The sequence below is a fragment of the Talpa occidentalis genome, unplaced genomic scaffold (assembly GCF_014898055.3).
Source record: "Talpa occidentalis isolate TD23 unplaced genomic scaffold, MPIMG_talOcc4v2.1 talOcc4.6, whole genome shotgun sequence".
In the NCBI taxonomy this organism is placed as follows: Eukaryota; Metazoa; Chordata; class Mammalia; order Eulipotyphla; family Talpidae; genus Talpa; species Talpa occidentalis.
In genome coordinates, this window is record NW_023604972.1 from 7,451,745 (window position 1) to 7,478,558 (window position 26,814).

At 38.8% G+C, this 26,814-nt stretch overlaps 1 long non-coding RNA gene across 2 annotated transcripts in view; it reads right to left on the minus strand.

Annotated features, from left to right (window-relative positions):
• LOC129144780 (uncharacterized) overlaps positions 1-26,814 on the minus strand; it is a 252,545-nt gene that overhangs the window by 187,173 nt on the left and 38,558 nt on the right. For both annotated transcript variants that reach the window (XR_008549368.1, XR_008549367.1), the window contains exon 2: positions 21,749-21,912. This is a non-coding gene — a long non-coding RNA (uncharacterized LOC129144780). The remainder of the gene's footprint in view (positions 1-21,748; positions 21,913-26,814) is intronic.

Sequence of the window (26,814 nt, forward strand, 5' to 3'; positions counted from 1 at the left end):
ATCAGAAGGGCAACTTAAGAAATAATGATAGGATCGTTCCTTGTGGAATAAAATTACACTGTGAATCCTGTCCCCTAGAATTGTGTAATAGCAACTGTGCAAATAAATGTGGTGACCCTGGTGCAAAAAACAGGATGGAATCAAATGTTGATGCTTTCAGAGATGGAAACTGACCACCCCTCCTGTACCAAATTTCTTTACAATGAGATCTTGCAGATTGCCCTACCAAGAAGAGGGATCCATTTTCTCTACCTTTTGAATCTGGATTCATCACCTGAGTTGAATCTGGATTCATCACCATGGAATATCTCATGATAAGTTTATACCAAGCCGAAGCTCAAGAGCCCTTGCACACATCCCTTCTTGATTCTAGATTCCTGTCAACACGATATGGACAAGCTCAAATAGTCTGTCAGAGGATAAGGAACAACAGGGAGGAAAGCCAGATCTTCCAGCTGAGGTCATCGTAGACCCCAGCTGACCACAAGCCGAGCCAAGATCAGCCTATCCTGGTCTGATCCAGCAGAGCCACCCCATACATTGACTCATGAGCAATAACAAACAGTTGTTGGCTTAAGCCAATAAGATTTGGGGTGGTTGTTTATACAACAAAATAGGTTCTCCCATGATGAATTCTAAGCTCTAAAGAGTATTGCTGTTTGAGTTTCATATCAGGCAAAGAAATTCAGCAGAGTGAGGAATAGGTATGAAAGGATCAAGAGGAGTCCTGAGTAAGTAGAGGCTTTCTTTCAAAAAAACCAAAACACCACAAGGCTTATGTGCTGCCCACTGGGCCAGTGAGATGCAGCAGCAGTGTGAAGAGAGAGAGCTGGCCCCGGTGTGGTCCAGTATTTTAGCAGGTCAGTGAGGGGCACTGCTTATTGCCCAGCAACGAGAAGTAACTGCAGAGAGGAGGTACAGGGAGTGGACTCTTCTGGCTTTTTAGTCAAAGTAGGATGGCCATTCAGTCTCCCAAGATTCTCAGGGAAGATAACAAAGGCACCCAGTTCCCTACTGGAGTTCACTGGTCTTCTTGTCAATCAGATGAATGGGATTAAAGCAAGTAGTAAAGGAATTTAAGTTAATAAAAATTGTCACACTCCAAATATTGTAGAACAGTTCTCTGCTGCATGAAAATAAAGGAGCCCTCTAGGTCTCATTCTGGACTGTTGGTCTCAAGTCTATTTTGAACGATATTAATATCGTTACTCTACTTTCCTTTGTTGTGTTTTCCCTGATGTACATTTGTTCATCTTGTTTTAAAAAACAAGTGTTTAAAAATGCATAATAGGCAAACATCACAGCCAGAAGTTTCTCTTCCTCTGAGGTAGAGCCTGAATGTGTCAGCACTTAAGTACCAACATCTGTACCTTGTAACGCTGAGGTACATCTGGGTTTGAGAACTGCTGATATAGACTCTGCCTTGTCCACATCAGTGGGCACATCTTTAGTACAGATGTATTTGTCCTCTGCACCACCATTTTCCCCAGGTTTTGTTTAAAACTCTGGAATTTTACTTCTTCCCAATTTGTTCTTTTTTTTTTTTCTGCTACAGTATATTTATGTTCTAGGTTCCTTTCCATTTAATGTCAGTCTCATTAATAACAATTATTTAAGCCTAATTATGAGTTCAGCTGGGTCATTTGCTCATCAGTTTTCTTGTGTTCAGGCTCCCTTCCATGGAGTTTCTGCATCAATCAAGATGCTTTCCGGGCCTCCCCGGTGACGCAGCGGTTGAGCGCTGGATTGCGAAGCTGCCCGCAGCCTCTGCAGCGCCAGTTCGATCCCCGGCTGCTCCCTGGTCACCAGAGGAGGGTCCCACATGGCGCGCAGACCTCTCCTGCCGTATAAATAAATAAATAAATCTTTAAAAAAAAAAAATTACTATAAAAAAAAAAGATGCTTTCCACCACCAGGAAGAGAACTTCCACCCCAAGTGGTTTGCAGAGTGGGACATTTCATAGCTCATAACTCAAAGCCTCCACAGATTCCCTTCCAGGGGTGGTGAATGTAGTTGCTCTGCCATACCAAGGTGCCAATGTTCTCCATCCTCCTGTTCTGCCAGGCTCCGCTCACCAATGAGTTCCTCTATGGTTTCAAAATAACGACAGTGTTTCCCAGTGTCATTTACAGATCAATTGTATCTGAGACAGTGAGCATGTCTCCTTCTATAAGACTCCAGGAAAACCCTTTCCAGAAGCATTTCAACACAATCCTTTCCTGTTACTGGCAAAGAGAATGAAAGCACTATGGTTGACTTAGTCTAAACATACGGCATCCCTGTGGCTGGCAAGGGGCCATCTCCTCTGTCTACATGCCTTCCTGACTCATGGATAAAGGTCTGAATTCTATTAGCAATCAAGAAGGGGGAATGGCTATTAAACTAATGGTGTTTACCATACAATATTTTAAACTTGTTTCATTGTTTTGTTGCATTTCCTCAAAAAAGATATATAGGTGGTAAATTTAGGAGGCCTTTTATTTCTGATAATATCTGAATTATCACAACACAGTGATATTTTAGAGAGATATGTCACTTGCAGTTATACTTTCTCACAATATATTTTTAAGCATTCATCCAATTTAGCATGCATCTTTAAGATGAGAGGTCTACATAAAACAAAAATATATATGGAATATAAACATCATATGCAACATAAAGGGTAAGTGACAAAGTAGAGAGGAGAGTTGGAAATATCAGAAAGAGTGTTTTTAAAAATAGAGGTTAGACAGTAGGGAGGGAATAGTATCTCAATACCATGTCCCACTAGTAGGAACCAAGGATGCCTGGAGAAATCCCTCATTTATGGTCTGAGAAAAAATCTGAAGGACAAGATTGAATTTGTTGTCAAAGGAGAAGATCATTAGTGTCCTATTAAAAGGGCTCGAAGAGGCTCAAATTGGCCAAATATGAAATTATTCGAACACGAATAAGAGTACTAAATGCAATGGATTGAAACATATCAATATCTATCAGTTCATAGTAATGCTTAAAAGCAAAACCAAAATAAATAAGCACAGGCACTTTGGTTCATCATCATTGGAAGTAGATAGGGGACAGACCGTTTACTCTTAACCATTAATAATTAAAAGAGAAAGACGCCTGTATTTTGTCTTTTGATACAGATTCTACTTAAGGATAACCAAAAAGTTGGTGAAGGGACACTTCTGTTTTTAGAAATATTTCAGCTAGGCAATGAAGAATGAGGTGAAAATCACCATTTTTACAACCCTAAGGAATGACACTGACCATCAATGGCTCCTTCACATCACAAAATGAGAAGCAGACATTAGTATCTCCATAGAAAGACACGTCATTCACTGAGTATTTTTACCTAAAACTTGTTCCTGAATTTGATTAAACTTCTAAAAAAGTCAAATTACCAATTCACAGGAAACCCAGGAGACAAAGGAAATGATACACAGGAGGATAATCAGCAAAATGCCATAGTGGGAAACTAAACAGAAAACAACCCTCTTTCTTACACAAATTAAAAGGGAGAAAAAGGAAGTGGTAAATGAAAACTTAGGAGACATGAAACCAACTGCAAAATACAGTTCTTATTTAAACAAACTATAAAATAAAAAATACATTTGACATCAGAACGTTGATTTAAACAGTGATTAAATATTTAATGACATTAGGAAATGTTGATATTTAAAGTTAAGGATGTTTCTTTTTTTGAATGCCTTATTGAAGTAACTGGATTCTGATGTTACAAGGATGTTTTCCTTTTCAATGTATCCTTATCTTTTGGAGATAGGTGATGGAATATTTACCAATGAAATGCAATGCCTGGGATTTGTTTCAAAATAAGCTGCTGAGAAGAAAGTGAAGAGGGCTGGATCCTTAAACTTTTCTACATGCATGATCTAGAGGGGCCTCTCTGGTGGCACAAGGGATTAAGCACAGCACTGTGAAGCTATCCGCAGCCTCTGCAACACGAGTTCAATCCCAGGCTGGCCAGGGAGCTAACCCACATGGTGCAGCAGACCTCTCCTGTCTTGCCCGCTGCTCCCCTCAGCAGTGTATTTCAGTCAATCCACCTGTTCTGCTCCCCACTCTGTTTCTGGTGAATCCTCTCACCCCCTGCACCACTGACCTGTACCCCAGTTCTTGTATGCATAAATAAATAACTCTTTTAAAAATAATAAAAAGTTGAAGTTTCTTTGGTTATTATTTTTAATGACAAGTCAACCCCGTCTGATGGTTAATTTCTCAGGTTAGCTTGTTAGACAAAGGTGTCCAGATTACTGGTCAAACATAATTCTGAATGTTTCTATGAAGGTGTTTTTTGAATGAGATTAATATTATTCATGTTAATTGCCCTCCCTAATATTTGGGCCTCTTCTAATCAGTTGAAGGACTGAGGACAAAAAGTAAGAAGTAATTCTGTCAGCAGATGACCTTTGGACTCAAACTGCAAGTCTTCCCTGGGTCTCCAGACTGCCACCTTCCCCTGAAAAATTTGGACCTCCCATTCCTTAAAATAAATACACACACACACACACACAAACACACACACTCACTCACACTCTCACAATGGAAATTACATTTAAATACAGAATCAACAGCCCTTACTTTTCTTTCAGGAAGCTTATCACCCCTCTTCCATGTCCTTGATGCTCCAAAATTTCACCATTATTGGTCTAGGGCAGGTGACTTTCTCAAAGGAGGACTTTTCTATCAAAAGTGGATGTCTCCCTCCAGCCCAGGGAGTCTTTTTTCTATGAGTGCAATGTTCTGCCTTCCCTTTTCTTCCTGTCAAATTACTCTTGACTGTGTTTTCTCTAGTCCCTGTGTTTCTTAATTTCAACCTTAAATGTTTTGTATTACTGTCCTTTTCCATTCATTCTGGAATTCCTCTACTCGGTCTTTCATGGTCTTCAGCCATGTATATCATCATTTTTATTTTCAGGCCCACCTATGGAGTCTCTTATTTCAGTACTCTATTATGAAATTCTCAAAAACTACTTCAAATTCAGTCTCTGCTACTTACAATCTATGTGACCGCTGGGCAAATTATTTAAATTCTGTGACTTAGTTTTCTTTGCTGTAAAATGGAACCCATGGTACCTGGTCCATAGATTTTTGAGGAATAATTAAGGTAAGTTCTAGAAAAGACTATAAAGAGAAAAGGCTGTAAGTAAAATGCTCAATCATTATTAACTTTGAGAGAATCTTTTTATATACATGAAATGCTCTTTGAAAATACTAGTTAGAAATTTTGCAAGATTTTATATTCCTTTTAACAATTCCCATTAACTCTATTTCCTTGAAATTTTCCTTTCTATTTTTTTTATTCCACATTGGTTTGCTATTTCATGTTGTTTGTTTTTGGTTTTTTTTTTTTTTTTTTTTCAAATATTTGGTGATGCTTGTCTTCTTGTTTATATTTAGAAAAAGGCTCTAAAATAACTGATATTGATAGTGAACACAGCAACATTCTGACTTTCAGGGGCCCCTTCCTCTGTAAAAATATTTTAAATTATATTCTATGACTGTATTCTTATAAACTGAACACAAGCCAAGATGGATTATACTCATTCTCAAATTTTAAGATAAATTAGATTTTAAGATAAATTAGAGTAATTTCTTGGGCTGCTACAGTGTCATGGCCCCCAAGCACTATGCCTAAAATATTCTGTTGAATCCAGTGCTAAGTCGTTTTCCAACACCTGTACTTCCTCTGATGTGCTGCTTTAGTTCACAATAATTTTCATAAAAGCCATGTTGCTTTTATACTTTTTTGTCCTATTCAAATTATAGTGGATTTTTTAGAATTGGTTTTCCTGAATATTCCAATAGACCACAATTAATATGATCTGCCTTCTAAACCATTCCTCTTATCTACAAGCTTTTCATATACATAGAAACTTAGATCTATTGAACTTGAGGGTGAGGGTAACAGTTAGGGGTATACCAACTAAGGTACTTTGATTACAAAGAGCATAAAACATAACTGGACAATTCAGAGATGAGTCAGACATTAGATACAGGGCTTTAGATTAGGAGTAGGGCTCTACATCTACTTTCTGATCTTTTGTCAACATTCCCACCTCCCTGGATTCACTTTACTTTCAGTTGGGTTTTGTTTGTGACTGTGGATATTCTATACACTTCGCTATCTAGAAAAGCTCTTTGTTTCTTTTCTCAAAATCATAAAACCAAAGTCACAGGCTGCACTCATATGGGGACAACTAATGTTATGTATTCATACTCTAGGTTTCTAGTGGCCATGATAAGAATCTTCCAGATTTCATGTTTCACATAGTATCTATGAGGTCTGCATCCCACCAGATCTACACCCAAAATGGGAGGTACCTCTACAGAGCAAGAGCGGCTGAATTCTGAATATCACCTGCCTTGCTCCCTTTGATTCAATTTGAATCAAAGACAAAATTTTAAATGTCTTGATAACTGCTGAGACTGTGACTCCTTCAAATAATCTGTTTATTTCTTCACTCGAGCTTTTGATAGTGTTTCACGGTCTTTCATTCGATTCTTGCAACAACCTGAGATAATATTCTTATTCCTACTAAATTACATTTGAGGAAGTGGAAGCTCAGAAGACAGAAATGCTTTGTTGAAGGTCAAATGGAGTAAAAGACTTGGAAGCTACTCAAACACAGGTGTTCTGATACCAGATTAACAAACGGCAGTTGTTAAGTATCTTTTGTGAGCTAGCCATGCTGGAGGGTGGGGGCTGGGGTAGATCTGTGAATAAAATGTGACCCTTGCTTTCAACAAACTGATAGGAAAAACATACATAAATACGTGCTTCTCTATACCTTAGCCAAGATCTCTTTGCTTCACTGTACTGGTGTGATACTAGTACTTGTAGAGCAGACACTTGGAAATAGAAGATTATTGGATAAGAATAACTCCTTCTGGACATCACTGCCACAGTCATTTTCTATATTATATGATGCACCTTTAAGATAAGAAGGCTGCAATCACTGAGAGAAACAAAGACACACAGCCCTTTAGGAAGGATAATTTCATGATATTACTGAGCCTCTTTTGGACAAACCAGAAGAGAGAAAGACATTCCATGTGTCCCCAGGATGGTATCACTAATAAGAACTATTCTTGATAATATTGTGAAATAACATTTGGTGATAAACTTGGTTTCTGATGGAGGATATGTTTCCAAAGGCAGGTGGGAACATCTTGGCACAATTTTTCAAATACTGAGAAGCAAAGCATTTTGAGAGGTGGCTGCTGACGGTGATTTTTAAACATAAAATGAAAAAGCCATAAATGTGCTAACCTAGCAGTGGTTCAGTAGAAATCAGACACCCAAGGAGGTTGAACTAGCAGCCATCATTTTTCACTCATAGTTTGTAAGTAACAAAATCAATTTTACATAAAACTAAATATCTAAATAGATCTGATTGGTGAAATTGAGGGTGGGATGCAGGGGCCCACCCACCTCCCCACTGACCACACCTCCAGATGATTGCGGAAGCACTACCTGAATGTTTTCTTAGGTAGGGATATCTAGAGTGCTACCCTTCAGAAGCAGGAAGGTTTTACTTATGACTCAAGTCAGATGCTTATATTCATAACATGAATATATGGGGGGGGGAATCCACATTACAATAATTAATGCACACAATTAAATTGATAGTAATAGAGGAGGAAGGTAAGATCCTTTTGACAGAGTTTGGAAACAGGTGATGCAGTATGGATGGGAGCTGGTCCAGAGAGCTCCAGGAACCAACCCACCTGTAGGGAGGAGAGGTAGCTCTTCTCAGGTGAGTCTCAGTGGCTCTTGCCAAACTCTGGAGGCTTCAGGACCACCGGCATGGGGTCAATAGCATCTCAAATTGCCTTAATTTTGGTGCCTGTATTTATGCCACTTTTCAGAGACCTCTTATCAGGACCACCTATTAATTTTGATTTAGAAAATATCTCTACAGCCAAATTTTTATCTGTCATTATCTTCCACTTGTCTGTTTATCTGTGTCTTCATAAACAAGTGGTTGCTTTTTATTGATATCTTATCAATCGCCCCCACTTTTTGATCATTACCATGTGAACACATATGTCAACACATCTGACTTTGAAGAACTAGCACCATTTGAGAACTGCTCCTCCCAATTCAAAGAATCACTGCTCCTAAGACTACAAAACAGGAGATAATGGTCACTTTCTCTTGAATGGCACCTGCAAAGGACTCCGATAGCAATCTTTCGAAAAGTATTGTCATTTACATGTTTTGTTCTTTGCTAGTTGGTCACATCAGTGGCTCAAATGCAGACAAAGCAGACTCTGAGAGCTATGATTAAAAAGAAAATAAAAACCAGCTCACAGTAATGACCCCTCCCAAGAATAGACTGAGCAATCTTCCAGCTACAGTAACAGTAATCCCAGACCCACTACAGCATCTAATTGAAATATTGATTCCTCGGTTAGGTCTCTAACTTAAAATTCTAGAGCAGAGAGCTCCCCAACACATAGACACCCCCTTCACAGAATCACACAGAGTACACAGTGTTTCCTTAACATTAAGCTCCCCAGGCTTTCATTTCAATTAGTCATAAAAAAAGATCAGGAAGGAAAGTATTGTCGGAAAGCTTCCAGTCAGTGTTTTATTGCCTGAAACATTTCTCAGTATTAACCATTTCACAGCAGAAAGAGAATTCTGCAGGAAGAGCAATGCTTTCTTCTAGCAAATAAGAAGCAATGGCTTAAGCAAATAAAACCAGATCTACTCTCTTCGAAGTGACTTACCCAACATATTTGCTTTAAACAATCTCACTTATGGCATTAAAAAAATTAACAAACACCCAATATATGCCAAGAAATGATCACAAATCTAACTTTTTCTCTCCTTATATTTTCATTTAGGGTGTAAGAACAACAAAATCCCTTGACATTATTATCTCCTCTGAATACTAATTATGTCACTACAACTGTGTGTCTGCTAATCTTCCAGAAATAATGTGAGAATTACTGGGCTGCAAGAGGAGCAGAATGGAATTAGAAACATATTTTGAGAATTTGTCAAAACTATTAACTTCCAAAGAGTGATAAAAGCACACACCCCAAAATTCTTTCATGAAAGACAAATTACCAGGATGAAGATAAATGATGATTCTTTATACAGCTTTTTGAATACAGACCAGTTGCTAGAGCAGGGCCGGTGTTTTGGGGGTTCTTTTCTCCTTAAAGGAAATTTTAGTTCATTGTACCTAGGATTTTCATCTCAAGCACCACCTTCAACTCCAGATAAGACCTGTTTTTAATCATGCTTAATGGGACTAGTTCCTGGGAGATTATGAAGGAAGGTGAAAATCTCCTCTCCAGCAGGGAAGACAATAAACTTGTTCTGGGCACCAGGACCTAATCCTCCCCTCTGAAGGAAGGGCAACGTTTGTTAATTACAGCATACCTTCCATCTTCTCATCAGTCTCAAATATGTCTTGAACACATGAATGATGATATCATTATACTCTGCGCATCCTGGGATGACAATAAGAACATGTCAACTGTTGTATTTGAAGGAACTTCACTGTCATCTGCCCTGGCTGCCCCATTTTGCAGATGGGGAAACTGAGGCTCACCATGTTTGTAAAGGTGCACATCTTGCCTGGTGGGGTAGAAACAAATCAGAATCTGTATTTATTTCCCAAATTTCTGTTCCAGGCTCTTTCTTCTACTGCAGATGACAAAATGCTACATAATATTCAAAAGCAAGTCTCAGGGCTGTCTCAAAGGCATCACCTTCTCCTGGTCCTGCTGCAATGATCCAGGAACGAGTCACCTTTTTCTGAAATGGTCACGGGCTCCTGCTGGTCTCCGTGATTCCAATCTTTCCTGCTCTGAAGCCTCTGCACTACTCTCAGCTTTTTCAACCATGCTCAAAAGATATTTTTCTTTATCACTGACACCTGCCTTATAGCATTGCTGAACTGTGCATAATGTGAGGGCTTGCATGGGCACACGTGAGTACGTGCAGAGGGTGGATGCTCATGCACATATTCCATATTGGTTCATCTATATGACTAAATTTATCGCTGTGTTCCTCCTTGGCTGTACTCTTCAGCTGTGCCATCCAGAATTATACACACTGTTGCGTGGAACACAGATTCACAGATCACAATACCAGGGGGGTGTCACCTCCTTTGATCTACATGCCATACTTCTGTTAATGAGACCCAAGTATTTCTGATTTTCTAGGAACTACTAACCTGTAATCATGGTACTTCATATCTACTCCTTCCTCCTTTCCTGTCTTAAAAACAGCCAACCCTCTGGTTGTTTCTATCCCATATTACCTCCCATGACCTCACCTCTTCCTTCCACACCATACACACAGGTCTTGGTGGGAAGCGCAAGTCTCTGATGTCCTATTTCCAGATAGCTATCATTATCCACACACTAAATTCAAACAAGTTACATAAAACCCAACGTAGGATTCCCAGATCCACTTGGAAGTGGTTTCTCCCAGTCTTTTAACCAATAAACATGCAGGCATCACATGAAAACCAATTATTTTCTAAATATTGACACAAATAGAGGACAAGTAGTTAGGTGTGTTTAACCTCTAGGCATATCTCAGCATCAATTCTTCCTTCTCTTTTTTAATTTAACAAATTGTCTTGAACATAGGCACCTGTGTTCTCTCTGCACTCACAGAAGCAGAACAGAATCCCATGACCTAATTCTACTTCTGTCTTTTAAAACCCAATATCAGTTATGGACAACAATGTGTTTTCTTTACAACGTTTTCTCACTGGGCTCATAAATTGTATCTGAGAAGAATGAGATTCTTAATTGTGTTTGCGATGAGATATATGAATAAATAAATAGAATGCATTAATATTATATTCATGGCAATGACTATCTTATAGAATGGTGTGTGCTATGCCAAGTGCAGCTGGTTGCATTATAAGTATCTTTTTATATGTCTGTTTCCCACACTTGATTCCAAGCTAATTGCCTGATTCAAATCGTGTGGCCAAATCCCAGCATAGTATCTGGCACATGATAAAAATTCAATACTTTTTCAATGAAACATTTATGTAGCCCTAAACTCTCTGGGAGAACTAGGCTAGGTGGATATTTGCCCATGAACCACTTTTCCTAATATTCTTTTTAAAATGTCAGCTCCCATTTAAATTCAGGTCACGTTATATTACCAAAAAAGATTTGTCTCCTATAAAGTTTCCTTTCATTGCCCACATCTGCCTTCTAATACCAAAGCAGAGTAACCCTGATCTCTCTTTCAGATATTTAAAGACCCTTCTGTGCTCACCTCTCCCTAGGAAGTGTCATCACCTTCTATTATTTCTGTTACCATCAACAATCGAATGTCTCTCAAAATTTTATCTTCATCCCAGGTCTTTCTCCTTAACTTACCCCCTCCCCCAAAAGTCATAATATATTTTCTAATCATCATTTACATTAGCTAGTCCATGAGTCCCTCAAACTCAACACTAGCAAGCAGAATTCAACTTTCTCTACTACTCTCTCTTATCTCCATGAGAGCCAGGATCCCTCACCCACTGTTCTCCAAGAGACCCAGCTATAAGTGAGAGGGGGTGTAGACAAATAGAACTTGTCGAACAGGTTTAACTCACTGAGCTACAATTAGGCAATGGTTTTATTTTGTTCCATCAGTGAGATCAACACTCCTGGTTAGACCTCATTATTTTGCCTTCCCTCGGGCCACATTTCCAGCATTCCTTGGTTCTTGTGGACTGGTTTCAGACCAGAGCAACGTCACTGAGCTCTGTGGGGCTCATTTTGATCCAATCTTTATAAAATCAAGACTTCAATCTCTCAGCCAATTCCTTCTTCTACTCCTCCCACCCGGCAGCCCTGCCTCAGACAGGCCTGACACAAGGACCAAGGGCTTGCTCCGGGGTGAGACAAGCGTGGCCTTGTCCTCTTTCTCTGCTATGTCCCCTCCCTCTGTGGCCTCTCAGGTTCATTTCCTTTGTCTTAGAGAAGGGCCTTGGAGCCTCACAGTGAACCTGCATGGTTAACGATAGCCACTGGGCCTCATTTTGCCCACAAAAAGTGTTAGTTGCAAGAAATGACCTTTGGGACATTTCCAAAGCTAATATTGCAGGACTGTCAGGTTCGCTTCCTCTGACACAAGTACTCATCCATGCGTCCACATTGCCTCTATCATTTCTAAACTCCTAAATGTCCTGCTTATCTAGACACTCACAGAAAAATTCTGGATCTGTTAGGCTGTGGGGCTTTCAAAGCGTCACATGAGCCAATAGTCTGGTTAACATTCTCATCTCCTAGAACATTGCTAAGGCTAGTGCGACATTTTTCAGTCCATGTCCCAAGTGGGTCATATATATTTTTCTTAAATCACAGTCACACATCTAGAAGACAGGTTTGTAGCTCAAAAAACGATGTCCTTAAGAGTCATTTCTTCATTTACCCCTGCAGCCGTGACCCCCCCAATCTCATTGAAACACTTCTTTTCAAATTTCTTGACATGTAATAATTTGGCTGTTTTGAAGTCACTCTCTAGTCTTATATTTAAGCTATGAGATTACAAATATAAGAGTGATGTCATCGATCAAACTTTTGTCAGATAGTTTCAAATGAGGCTCCTGGTAGCTAAGTGTTGTTTTTTAAAATATATTAAATCACAAGTTTCTGTGTGGAAATAGATTTCATCGAAGGGGGCGGCAATCACAAATTATAAATTGCGTGTGCATATGTGTGTGTGAAAGACTTCATTTAAATGTAGTATTAACTTGTGTTAGTGCTCATGCACAATTCAAAATGATGGTTCCCTACTCCACCCGCCCTATAAATTCAGAATTCCTAGTGACCAGATCTTTCAAATCCTTTAACTATTTCTTCTAGGATTTGATTTGAAATTTCTAAATAACAACCTTAGAGCACTCATTTCTGACTGCTCAACCTCAGACATTATCCTTTGTTTTCTGATCAGGATATTGATTTGGATATCATTATGGAGACTGAAGGGGCAGAGCATTCAATTGAAAGCTTATTTCTCTTATAAAATGCTGAGCATCAGGTATGGTGATATAAAATATGTCACCTCAAATAACTAATAAACTTTAAAAGTAGATAAAAAATAAATGGCAGAAGAGGACCTTCACCATGACCACATCTCATCCAGCAGGATCAGGGGAAAGGGAAGGGACAAACGTGTTTCTTCCCCATGAGGACAAAACTCAGAATATATTTACAGATAGATAAGATAGATAGATAGATAGATAGATAGATAGATAGATAGATAGATAGATAGATAGATAGATATAGATATCAATTCCATTCCATTTCTATCCCATTGCCCAGAACATGGAGTCACAACTCCACAAGTGAGGCTGGGAACTCTGGTGTTTATTCTGGGCAACCTCACTACCAGCTAAAATTCTCTACCTATGGAAGAAGGAACCTATATGGATTGGCTGCTTTCAGTTTTTCCCACAATTTCCTATTTCAGAAGAAGGATCTTTTACCTTTGTAAATAACGCACACACACTCACATACACATACACAGAGACACACACACACCCAATACACACTTTCCATCCCCAACCTCCCAACGCAGATGTTACATCACAATTTCGGCTAAATCAATATTTAATGTTTCTATTATGAAATACTTATTTACCACTGAATGATATAATGTACTTCATATAGTGTATGTTGCTGAAAAAGTATAGTATTTCAGCAATATCTCTACTTGGATTGGTTAGTTATTTCCTCAAAACAGCTAAAAGGGAAAATCTTATGGAGTATTTAGCCCCCGTGCCCAGAACACTGCCTAGTTGACAATACTAATAAATCTTTGTTTAATAAACAATGTCAAACCTTTATCATCATCTTATCACTTGTTACCACCACTTTATAAATGAGGAAACTGAGTCTTGGAAATGTTAAGTAACTTGCTTGAACTCACCCCTCATGGGGTGGGGAACAGGATTTGTACACAGGGCACATGAACCTGAAAACCAGCTCCCCCCACCAACCCCCAGGTCCCAAGCCTCACTGGATCCATCTATTCAGCTTCTCCCACCTGCTGGGCACACGCTGTGCGTCTCCATGGTATCTCGTTTAGACTCTGCAGCAGTCTTTTGAGGTTTGCCATATGAGAAAACCAGGGCTCATAGAAAAATTCCATGCCCAAGGTCACGTGGCTGGTAGGTGGCAGAACTAAGCTCCCACTCTCCATTTTTCACAGAGAAATATCTCCAAAGGCACCAGCAGCCAGACTAGCAAGCCCAACAGGCAGACCCAATGTGACAGATCACTCAACCTAAACAGATCCAACTTCTTCTCCTGAAATATTCTGACAGGTTTTTTGATCTCAGGAGTTTGTCTTGCTTTACTGTCTCCCAGCAGCAGCGTTGTGCTACTGAGCTATTTATAGATTACCTGAAATATGTTTAAGGATAGTTCATATGTGCCTGTTGCAAAATATTGTGGGACCAATTCCTTTTCCAAAGGCTAGGGAAATTTTGGTGGACAGAGAAAAATAAAATAACTGGGGAGAAAATGCTATGATTAAGGTGTTTAAAATCTGTTCATAGATTAGTGCTTTTCACTTTCCTTTTTAACTTTACTATTTATTAATTCAATGTTCATTAAAATACTGGGCAAAAAGCAGCATTTTATGTAAATAATGGTCTTTAGGTTATGTGTCCTATTGCAAGTATTACACAGGCTTTCTTCCTACACTCTCCTTTTCTTGGTTAAAGGAAAGGAAAATTTAGCATCCATATTAATAGTTTGGGAGCATTTCTTCAACCGTTTGTTCTCATTATATCAAAAAAAAAGTCTTCTCTTTAACTGATAAAATATAACTGGAAACTATAAAGTAATTATCCCAAAATGAGAATCACGATTCTATTGCATATTGAAGACATCATTGGTTAAGAATGAAATTGACTCAAGCTCATAGGTATAGGAATGATCTAAAAGGTAACCTAGGGGCCTCCCCGGTGGCGCAGCGCTTGAGCGCTAGGTTGCAAAGCTGCCCGCAGCCTCTGCAGCGCCGGTTCGATCCCTGGCCACAGGGTGAGGGTTCCACATGGCGCACAGACCTCTCCTGCCGCCCGCTGCTCCCCTCAGCAGTGTACTTCGGTCCTTCTGCCTGCTCTGCTCCCCGCTCTGGCTCTGGTGAATTCTCTCACCCTCCCGCGCTTCTGACTGTACCCAGTGCTTGTATAAATAAATAAATAAATCTTTAAAAAAATAAATAAAATAAAAGGTAACCTAGACTCTAAACCAGCAATTATTTGTCACCTTGACAATCATCATAAAGGACAAATTACAAAGGAGACATCAAACAAATTGTCCTTCAAAAGAAAAGCCAGACCAGGTAAGCACCAAACTAGAATGTCATAACTCAGTGCACGGCATGACGTAACTGTGGGTTGCAGAGGAAAGAACTGTAGATCAGGGTCAAAGCGAGCTGATCTCTTCCTCTGCTGAAGACACCACTGATGTCTTAAACAGCAGACATTATTTCTCCTAGGCTGGAAGTCTGAGATCAGGGTTCTGATAAGCATTGTCTTCCTGGCTTGCAGATGGCTGTCCTGTCCTCATGCTGCATCCTCACAAGGCAGAGGTAGCAATCTCTTGCCATGTCTCTTCTAAGGATACTAATCCCATGCACAAGGGCTCTAACATTATGACCTGATTACTTCCCAAAGGTTCCATCTCCAGGTATCATCCCATTGGAGACTATGCGTCCATAGAGGTATTTTGAAGGAATTTGGGGCACAAGCTTTTTGTCCTTGGCAGCTGAGTTCTAAAACCACCTTGGGATGCCAACCTGAAAATGACCTCTTACATACTTCTTCTAGGGAATGATAAACTTCTGCCTGCAAAGTGAAGATGACTGACAGTGTGAAAAAGAAATGTGCATGTGGAAAAAGAAAAGACAGGGGCTTCTCCATACAAGCAGGAAATGGGATTTAAGAGGAATGGATATCCACTCCCTCCACACAGGAGGACTAGCACCACAAATAGTTTGAGGTCCAGATCTGAAAAATGTGCATCAGTGAGTGATAAAAATTTTCTGGACCATAAATTATAGATTTGCCTGTTCTTATCATGACAATCATGGTCTCCCATGCCAAGCCCTTGCCAACCTCACCCTCTGCCTCCACACTGTCTCCATCACTGCATTCCAGAATCTTGAGTCATCATCACCCTATGCTATAATTCTATACAACACTAAGACTTTGCACAAAATTTTCCCCCTGCAGAGAATTTTTCTAACTCTCCCAACCGTCAGGAAAAAAACTCTGCACCTGTGAAATCCCAATTCCAAGGGCTTCTCCATCTATAAAGTCACCCCCATCCTGCCTCTGTCCCCCACTCTCCCCCATGTCCAAGACAGACTTGGAAACTTGCTCTCTGGCACACTTGACCATACACATAGTCTAACATACGCCATGTTGCTCTCAACAATCTGCCTACTGGTGAGTCTTCCTCTTCTGGTCTCTGACCTCAGCACCTGGAAGGGCTCCTGGTATCAGGGAATTGCCTAGTACATCTTGGTCATATAGGGGAGCAAAAATCTGTCACCCCAAAATGTCTTTTTTGCAAAGGCTTGATTTCAGGGAGGGTCTCTGAAGGCTGGGTGGACATTGCTTTGATATTTATAGGTAAAGGCCTCTCCTAGGAAAACTTAATCTCCTTTTTTTCTTTCCAATGGAAAAGGCAGAACTAAATCTGCATACCTTTTGTTTGCTGTGCCTTCCCCAGTAAACTCCTTAACTAAAGGTCTCCTTACTTCCCCAAGCGCCCTTGTGTTAGCTAAGCTACTTAAGATGGCATCTGAAGTCAAATGAAAAATTATTCCTCACACTGGATCTCTCCCATGTCTACAGAAGGTATACTGTTATAATTAAAACTTCTTTTTAATTTTTTCTCTAATCAATCTGTTTGATGTTTATTTGATTATTTGCCAACCTAGAATAACCCAGAGAGGTTTGGGATGATTTCTTCTGTTGTTGGGGCACTCAGAAAAGAGCAATTCATCAATCTATCACTCTAAGAAGAGATGGACTGACCATCTGCATCAAGGTCATTACCAGCTCAGGACAAATTAGGTGACTGAGAAGCAAAGAGCTCTCAAACCTCCTGTTGGAAGGAGAGTGAGGAGCAAACTCTGAGTCCATAAACGATGTCCTGAACAGGTCCTACCCCCTTTCACCTTCCCCACCCTACCCCTACACCTCCAACCTCTCGGGCACCTAGCATTACAACTCCATGCCGTGAACTGGCCTTCCTGGCTGGGGACTTTGGGAGGAAGGGGCAGTTGGTTGTGTTGAACAGGGCAGGAGCAATGAAAACAGCAGACACTTCTCCTGGTCTTTCTTCACTTTTCTGGCTTTAGTTCTTTGGTAAGCAGGGATGGTTCTGTTATAGGACAGGGAGAGGGGTACTGTCATACTGGACATTCATGGACAATGCTGCTGACTAATTGTTACTTCTCTTACACACATTGTAACCCTAAAAAAAGACTGTCTCCTAAGACTACACCCTGAGATCTGTGCCACCATAGATATGGTGGAATAAAAACTAAAAGGGGGGATTGTAACAGGGTGGTCCCCAGGAAAGGGGGAGGTTCCAGGTTCCCTGCCCCACCCAAGGGAGGGTGAAGCTGAGCAGGAAGAGGAAAAGCTGCAGAAGAGACTAAGGAAGGAAGCAGGATGGAGCCAGGAGACCTGGAGGAGGCGCATGGAGCCTAGAGACATGTGAAGAAACTGCGCTTGTCTTTGGGTTGTGGACTGGGTGACACAGATGTGGGTGAGACCCATGGGGAGGTGACAATGGCAGTTTTTATCTTGATGTTGATTTTGCTCTTTTCCTTCCGGGCTTGTCTGGTTGTTTCTGACCCTTTTCTGTGGGTCCCCACTGGAAGATGCTTTAGACTTGTAGCAGGCTTTGGGGCCTTGCTCTGGGCCAATCCCATTTGGATGGACTTTTACCCACGAGGGGACGGGTAACTTTGGGTGCTTCATTTAGAAACTAGACTCTTTGCCTTACCTGTATTGTTTCCTAGTTTTATTAAAGTTCCTTCCCCTTAAAGTCTCCTATGTTTTGTGTTGATGCGGCGGATGGCAGAACCCATTTAGAATAGGCAGGTTTGCGGGGTTTGGGCTGCCCCTCTCCCTGTCCTATAACAGTTCCACTCTGAGAGACTATGGCAGCCACCATCTGGAACATGTGGATTCAATTTGGGTGGTACATTTTACACTTTAGCTCTCTCCTCTGCCCAGCTCTTTGGGTCCTACACAACCTCTTGCTTGTGCTTCTTGCCAGGAGATTTCTTGGGTTTGTCTCCTGGCAGAACTGCTTTGGGCCTTGGCCACTCCACTTTGGGGCCTGCCCAGCTGATGGAATGGATGCCCATGAGGGGGTGGGTGATTTCAGAGTCTGAGCTGAAGTCTGTAGTTTGAAATCCTTCTTTACTCTCTATTCCTCTTCTCCCCTCTCTCTACCCCCTTTGAATCTCTCGCTGTATAAGAAACTTTTGAGTGTTTGATTACTTTGCTTTGATGCTCACAGATTGGCCAGGAATCCTTAGAACAGGCAACATGGGCTTTTCCCCTTAATAATTTAGAGTCCTTGATTTTGCACAGTATCTGTTTTGGTTCCCTATAGTTTTGCCCAATATTTCTTCCTTCCTAGAGCACAGGAATGATCATTCTACTTTACTCGTGCTCCCATCCCCCACCATCTGCTTCACCCATAACCGCGGACACAGAGCATTCTACCACACTCTCCCCAAAGCTGCAGCACTGACACACTCTTCTACTCTCAAATAAGAACCACAGTCAAGTTGTCCTCCAGTCTAGGATGACTGGGTATAATAAGACTCATGGAAGAACTGGATAGAAAATATTGAGGTACTTTTGAGGCCATAATTCAGATATTTGAATTTAGATGGAATAAACAAATAATTATTAGAACAATAGTGATACTGACACAATACATCAAGACTTATAAGGCTTTTTCTTATATTTTCTCATTAATTCTCACAACACTTTAGAGTTATCATTACTGAGGATGATATCATTACTGAGGATGGGGAAACTGAGGCACAGAGAGAACAAGTATTAGCAGTAAAGTTTCAAAAGTTGTAAAACATAAACTAGGGTTAAATGTAGGTTTATGGGTAAAACACTCAGTTTTAAGGAGAGATTATTGGTCAAAGACAAAAAGGAAGGACTTTAATTTGTCAGAAAAGACTGACATGCTAACGATAGGAAAGGGAGCTATTATTGTACCATGGGTAGCAGGGTTCAGGGCTTCGAATCCAAGAATGGAATTAGAACTAACTAGCATTAGGCAGGGAGCTGGCTGAGGGCTTCATGGTACTAGGCAGCAGACGTTGGTGAGACTTGGGATTAAAAAAAATTACTATGGAGAATTTAGAAAACACTAGAAAACTATCAAAGAAAATATTTTACTTAAGAATATTTTCTTAATCCTTTAAATGCCCATTGTATAAAATCAACCTTCCAATGCTTTTCAATACATGTTTTTATCGTGAGGATTCATTTTCTTTTTAACATGGATATTATCTGTGAAATTTCTCCTATCAATACATAGGTGTTGTCATTTTTCTATACTCTTATTATCATCATTAGATATTATTTCATTTCAAACTCAGGTCATTTGATTGGGCAGTTTTGAAAGGGGAGAAGAGCATTTACATTTATTTGGATACTTAGTAAAGTTAAAATTTACCAGTTATTTTTCATATTTTTCTTTTGCCTTTTTATGTCCTTTCTCCCTATATTGATGGGGGACCGGGTATTTGCATTATTGAATTTATATGAGCTATGTTTATTAAAGAGTTATCCTTTGCAGAATTTCCTACATCATTATCTGTAGATTTTTTTTTATTGCTTCTTTGACTTTGGTGATTTTTTTGGATGTATACAAGTTTTAAATTTGTATGGAGTCAGATCTATCAATCACATCCTCAGTAATTTATTCCAGTAATTCTAAGCTCAGAAAACCCTTCCCCATAGAAGTTTTGATAAATATTCACATCTATTTTCTTCTAGATTTTCTAACAGTTTAGGTTTTTAAATATTTAACTCTTTAATCCATCTGGAATTTATTTTGACATTCCTGTTGTGGTAAAATATATTCAAAATTCTTCAAAAAATAATAAAACACTTAACACCTCACACATTTCACTATCAGCATAAACCTTGGAGGCCAAGTGGTACTGGCTTTAAAAGCCTGCAAATTTCTTAATAGACTTCAGGAACTTCCCCCCTCCCATTTCACCTTCCCCACCCCCAATAGCACAAGATGCAAAATATCCATGGTTGCCAGTCATTGCTCCAAGTGAGTTTATCAGCAGGCTGCACACCCAACATAGGTCTCTCTTTCATTATTAAGAAGAGTAAGTAATAAATAAGAGCCGGCTCCCACCAATCATTAGTAAATCCTCCAAAGAAAATTAAGCACATATTGGAGTCTTGTCCCTAATGGACTGGTGCAATCTCCCTGGCTGCATCGTTTAACCAAAGAAAACTTTGCTGGCTTCTGATCGCTGCCTCTCCTTAAAAGAACACATGCAGAAGAAACCAGAATTCTCGCGTTTGATTTCTCCCCACACTAGGGAAACATTCAGCCGCTCCTGCTTCTAGCCCAAAGGCAGCCACGTCTGGCTCTGCACTGAAAAAGATTTGTAGCTTATTGTCCTGATGGACGCCAGGGTAATGGAATAGCTCTGTGCTCCGTCCTGGAAAGGCAGGCGCACCCGGCATTGTGCTATTGACGGCTCGCATTATAATGGAGAAATATTAGAGGGATATTTCAATAGCCACCCAGAGGAGAAACAGTAGCTATAAGAATGCCAGACTGCCCCAAGGAGAGTGAAGGGGACATAAAACAGGGGGAGGGGTGCCCATGCTTCAGGGAGAAAAAAGTCCACCATGAGAGTATTTATTCATTCAAAGCCTGTTTGCTAACCTGGTTCTCCAGAGAAGGGCAGTCAGGATCTCGGGTAAGTGAACCCCACAATTACAGCATTATTAATTTATGCAGCTCTGTAGACTACACATAGGGCTTTATGGTAATTAAGTTATAGATAAAGTCAGGTGAGTCTCCCTCTGAATATAAATAGCTGGGTTCTGTTAACCATACACTCAAAAAACCAGTGGATTTTTAAGCAAAGATTGTGTCTGGTAAACACATATTTGACACAGAAGCTGTCAGTGATATAATGTTCAAAAAAAAAAAGTACCGCCTAACGATAGATTTAGCAGGGAAGCAGAATGACAGAGACTTAGCCCTTCCAGAGGCAAGTAGGGAGGGTGAAGGCGAGAGGATTGATGAGTCCCCTCCTGATGAGACCTGTATTGCCAGCATGCAGGGCTTCCAGCAGACATTGGGGAGGGGTGACATCCATTATCTCGGTCACCCAGAATGGCCAGAAATGGATTAAACCAAGACATAGCCCTTAAAAAGTGGCATCTACTGGACCCAGCCATTTACTTCCAGGAATTCATTCTAAATAAAAATCATTGTGATGGCTAATTTTTCGTGTCACCTTGACTGGGTGAAGGGAGTCCCAGATATTGGGTTACACATTATTTATGGTGTGTCTCTGAGGGTGATCTGGATGAGAACAGCCGTGGAATTTGTAGCCTGAGTAAAGAAGATTGTCCTCCCCAATGTGAGTCAGCCTCACCTAATCTGTTGAAGGCCTGAATAGAATAGAAGACTGAGTAAAAAAGAATTCCTTCTCCCTACCTGACTGTCCTTGACTGGCACATCAGTCTTCTGCCTTCCACTCAGACTTGAGTTAGAATGACCATGTTGGCTATTCTGGTCCTCAAGGCTCTGGACTTGGGCTAGAATTGTATCATTCACTCTCCCAGCTCTCCTCCAGCTTGCCTCCTGCAGATCCTGGGCTTCTGAATTTGCAAAGTCACGGGAGAAAAAAATAAATTTATATGTTATGTTGGATATATATATATACACACACATATATATTTATATTGTGTTGGTTCCATTTCTTTGAAGAACTCAGACTAATACAACCTTAGATACATACAAATATTTTGCTACAAATATGTTTATCACAGTATTATTTATAATAGCAAAATTTGAATTCACTTTTTTTTCACCTAATATTTTGTAGTGAACAAAATTCCATGTTTATGGATATATTTCCATGTTGAATGATTACAGTCTTCCACTGATTAATAAATACATTATAATTTATTTAATCAATACCTGCAAGGATTTAAGAATGATTTTATATGTCCTTTATTAATTTCATTAATTTGAGACAAGCACAGTAAACAAACACCATAAATATTGTGTGATGAATTTCTGTTGAAATTGCAGGAATACCTACTCTAGTAGTTCCAATAAGATTCTTATAAATATATTTTATTACCAATAAAATGCCTACTTGTAAGGCATTTTTATTGTATTTAGTCAGTTATTTAATTGATCTAATTTTATGCCAGACTCTGATTCATGTCCCTGAGTAACCAACATATTGAATATGGTTAAGGTAATATCTTCAAGGTTGTGAAAATTATACACAGAAGTAAAGTTATGTAGACTTGTGCACCTAAGGAAAAGTTTAGGATACTGTGTTAGTCACTTATTGCTGCAGAGCAAATTACCTTCAGATTTAGTGGCTTAAAGTTACATTAGTTATCCAGTTATTTCTGTAGTTCAGTAACCCAAACATGGCTAAGCTAACTACTCTGGTTTTGATCTCTCAGAAGGCAGGAGTCAAGGTATGATCTGGTTTCTGCTAAAACTCAACTTGGAGTCCATCCACTTTTAAGTTCATTCAAGAGCTTAACAGGAGTCAGTTCCTTGTTCATTGTTGGCCTGAGATCTTCCTTAGTTCTTGTTTGACTTGTAGAGAGCAGCTGACAGCAAAGCAGCTGGTATCCCCAGAGTGAGAGAGTGAGAAGGCAAAATAAGAAGTACACAGAAGTCACAATCCTTTGTAGTGCTGCCATATTTAGCAAATAAAAATGTAAGGTGCACAAGCTTGTGCTTAAGGTGGAAATTTATAACTGTAAACACATACATTAAAATAGAAGGACGATGTCAGATCAATAACCTAACTGTATACGTTAAGGAACTAGAAAGAGAAAGACAAACTAAACCAAAACTAGCAGAAAGAAGGAAATAATAAAGTTTAGTCTGGAAATAAATGAAGTAGAAATCTAAAAAAAAAAAAAAGAAAGAAAAAAATCAAGGAAACCAGTCTTTGAAAATATGAACAAAACTGTCAAACCTTTAGCTAGATTAAGAAAAAGAAGAGAGAATTTCTCAAATTGGAAATGAAAAGGGGGACCTTTCCACAAACTTTATAGAAATAAAAAGGATTAAACAAATACATGAACAATTATACAGTAACGAATTCAGTAACCTAGAGAAAATGATAAAGTCTTACACACAACCTACTAGACTGATTCATGAAGAAGTAGAACATCTAAACAGATCTATAAATAATAATGAGATTGAACCAATACCCAAGTACCTCCCAACCAATAAAATTTCAGGACCAGATAGTTTCATCAGTAAATTCTACAAAAAATAGAAGGAAGAATTAACACCAACCTATACAAATTTTTTTTCAAAAAAAGAAGTTGAGGTCAGGAAAACACTTGTTTACGAGGCCAGCATTAACCTGGCACTAAAACCAGACAAACATTACAAGGAAAAAAATACATAGACACTCTCCCTGATGAATATTAATGCAAAACTACTCAACAAAACACTAGTGAATAAAATTCGACAACACATTAGAAGGATCATGCACCATGACCAAATGGGATTTACTCTTGGAATGCAAAAATGGTTCAACATATGAAAATCAATCAATGTAATACACCACATTAACAGAACGAAGAGGGAAAACATATGATCATTTCAATTGATGCAGAAAAAGCATCTGACAAAAAATAATAAAACTAAAAAAAAGAAAGAAAAATTCATGATAATAAAATAATAAATAAATTAAATTAAATAATAAAAATAATAAAAAATAAATTCAACAAACTAGAAGCAGGAAAATCCACAGCCCACATGCTCAAGGGTGAAAGTTTTCCCTAAGATCAGAAACAAGACAAGGAATCCTGTCTTGCTACATCTATTGAACATAGTACTAGAAATCTGAGCCAGAGGAGTTAGGCAGGAAAAAGGAACAAAAGTCATCAAAATTATAAAGAAAGAAAAGTAAAATTGTCCCTGTTTGCAGATGACATGAACTTACGTGCAGAAAACCTTAATGATTCTACACCAAAAAAACTTCTGCATAAAAATTAACATACAAAAATCAGTTGTGTTTCTATTTGCAAACCATGAATAACCTGAGAAGGAAATTGAGAAAATAATTCCATTTACAATAGCATTAAATAGAATACATTCAAGGAGTAAAATTCACCAAGGAGATGAAAGACTTGTATTAAAAACTGCAAAACATTGGTATATGAAATTAAAGATGACACAAATAAATGAAAACATTTAATGTTGTTAACATGCCAATACTACACCAAGCTGTCTACAAATTGATGCAATAACTGTCAATTCCCAGTAGCATTTTTTGTAGAAATGGAAAATCTTTTTCAGAAGTAGAAAGTGCCCTGGTAGAATTCTTATGGCATCTCAAGGAACTCCAAATAGGTAAAACAACCTTGAAAAAGAAGAACAAAGTTAGAGGTCTCACACTTCTTGATTTCAAAACTCATTACAAGTCTACAGTATAAAAAAATGTGGAACTGACATAAAGACATATATAGGACAATGGAATGGAAGAGAGTTCAGACATAAATTTTGATATATACAATCAAATGATTTCAACACAACAGATAAGACTTCTCAACAGGGAGAGAAAAGTCCCTTCAACAAATGGTGCTGAGAAAACTAAATACCCCATGCGAGAGTATGAAAATGGACCTCCCCGGGGGCCTAGGGGTTAGTCTCAGGGCTAACACTGCCATAGCCTGAGTTCAGTTCCCAACAAAGGAGCTACCCACATGGCACAGCAGACCTCTCCTGTCTTACCTGCTGCTCCCCTCAGCAGTGCATTTCAGTAGATCCACCTGTTCTGTACCCCACTTGGTCTCTGGTGAGTCCTCTCACCCCCTGCAACTCTGGCCTACACCCCCATTCTTATATGCATAAATAAATAATCTTTTTAAAAAGACTTAAAAAAAAATGAAAATGGACTCAAACTATATACAAAACAAACAAACAAACAAAACTCAAGATGGACTGAAACTTCAGAACTCTTAGAAAAAAACATGGAAGAAAAGATTCACAAAAATGAACTTGGAAAGAATTTCTTGGAAATGACACCAAATCATGGACCACAAAAGTAATCATAGAAAACTGGACTACATTAAAATTTGAAATGTCTATGCATAAAAGGAATCAATCAATAAGGCGAAAAGACAACCCGCAGAAAGGAGCAAATGCTTGAGGGTATCTTCCAGATCATTTTGGTCAAGGCCTAATTTCCAAAATATACAATGAACTCTTAAAACTCAACAACAAAAGAAAAAAACCCAATTCAAAAATGAGAAAGGATTTTAATAGACATATCTTCCAAGATGACATACAAAAATTAATAGGATGCTTAGCATCACTAATTATTAGGGAAATGCAAATAAAAGCACAAAGTGATATCACCTAAAACCCACTTGCATGACATCTAAAGACAAATACAGTGTGCTGGCAAATATGGAGAAACAGGAATCCTTAGAAATTGTTGGTAAGAATGTGAAATGACGAAGCCACTATGTAAACCAGTATGGAGGGTCTCAAAAAATTAAAACATATGATATAGCAGAAGCACTTTTAGATATAAATGCAAAAGAAGTAAAAGCAGTATCTCTATGAGATTTGTAACATCCATGTGTATAGCAGCACTATTTATTGGGTTGTTGGAAAAGTCATGACACCTTTTTTTCTATGTTTTTCAAAGAAAAAATTCACCATGACTTTTTCCAACAACCCAATACAATAGATCAGTGATAGAAGCAACTCAAGTATCCATCAATGGATAGCAGATAAACAGAATGTGGTAATACACACCAGGCGATACTATTCTGCCTTAAAAAGAAGGAAAGTCTGACAAGCTACAGTATGAATGAAACTTGAAGACATTATATTAAGTAAAATAAATCAGTGACACACACTGTATGGTTCCAATGTGCAGGCACCAAGTGCAGTCAAATTCATAGAAACAGAAATAAAACAGTGATTGCCAAGACCAAGGAGGAGAAGAAAGAGACTTTTCAGTTAATAGATGCACAATTTGTTCTACAAGATGAAAAAATTAGAGATTAGTTGCATAACAGTGTGAATATATTTCTGTGTATTAAGTGTTCTGAATTGTACACTTAAAAATGGTTGATGATAAATTTTGTTATGTTTTTATCACAATGAAAAATAAAAATTTTAAATGTAAGTCACCTAGTTAAATTATATTTTAAATAAACACTGAATAATTTTAGCATAGGTATGTCCTAAATATTGCTTGAGACAAACATATTGAAAAACTACTCAGTCTTTATCTGAACTTCAACTCTAAGTCTTCCATAAGAGGTAAAATTACATTACATTTCATTTTCATGTATAATGAGGAAATAATTTTTAGTAACTTTGAATTATTAAGGGTCACAATTATTTCTTTTTATAAACTAGAAATGGCAATGTTTTTAGTTTGCTGAAAACTTGAATTTATTATTTCACCCTGTCACCACAGTGCACATTTTTTAAGGTTTTTTCCCCCTAAAAGAACTTAATTAAATAATTAAAAGTCTTATAATTTGAAAGGA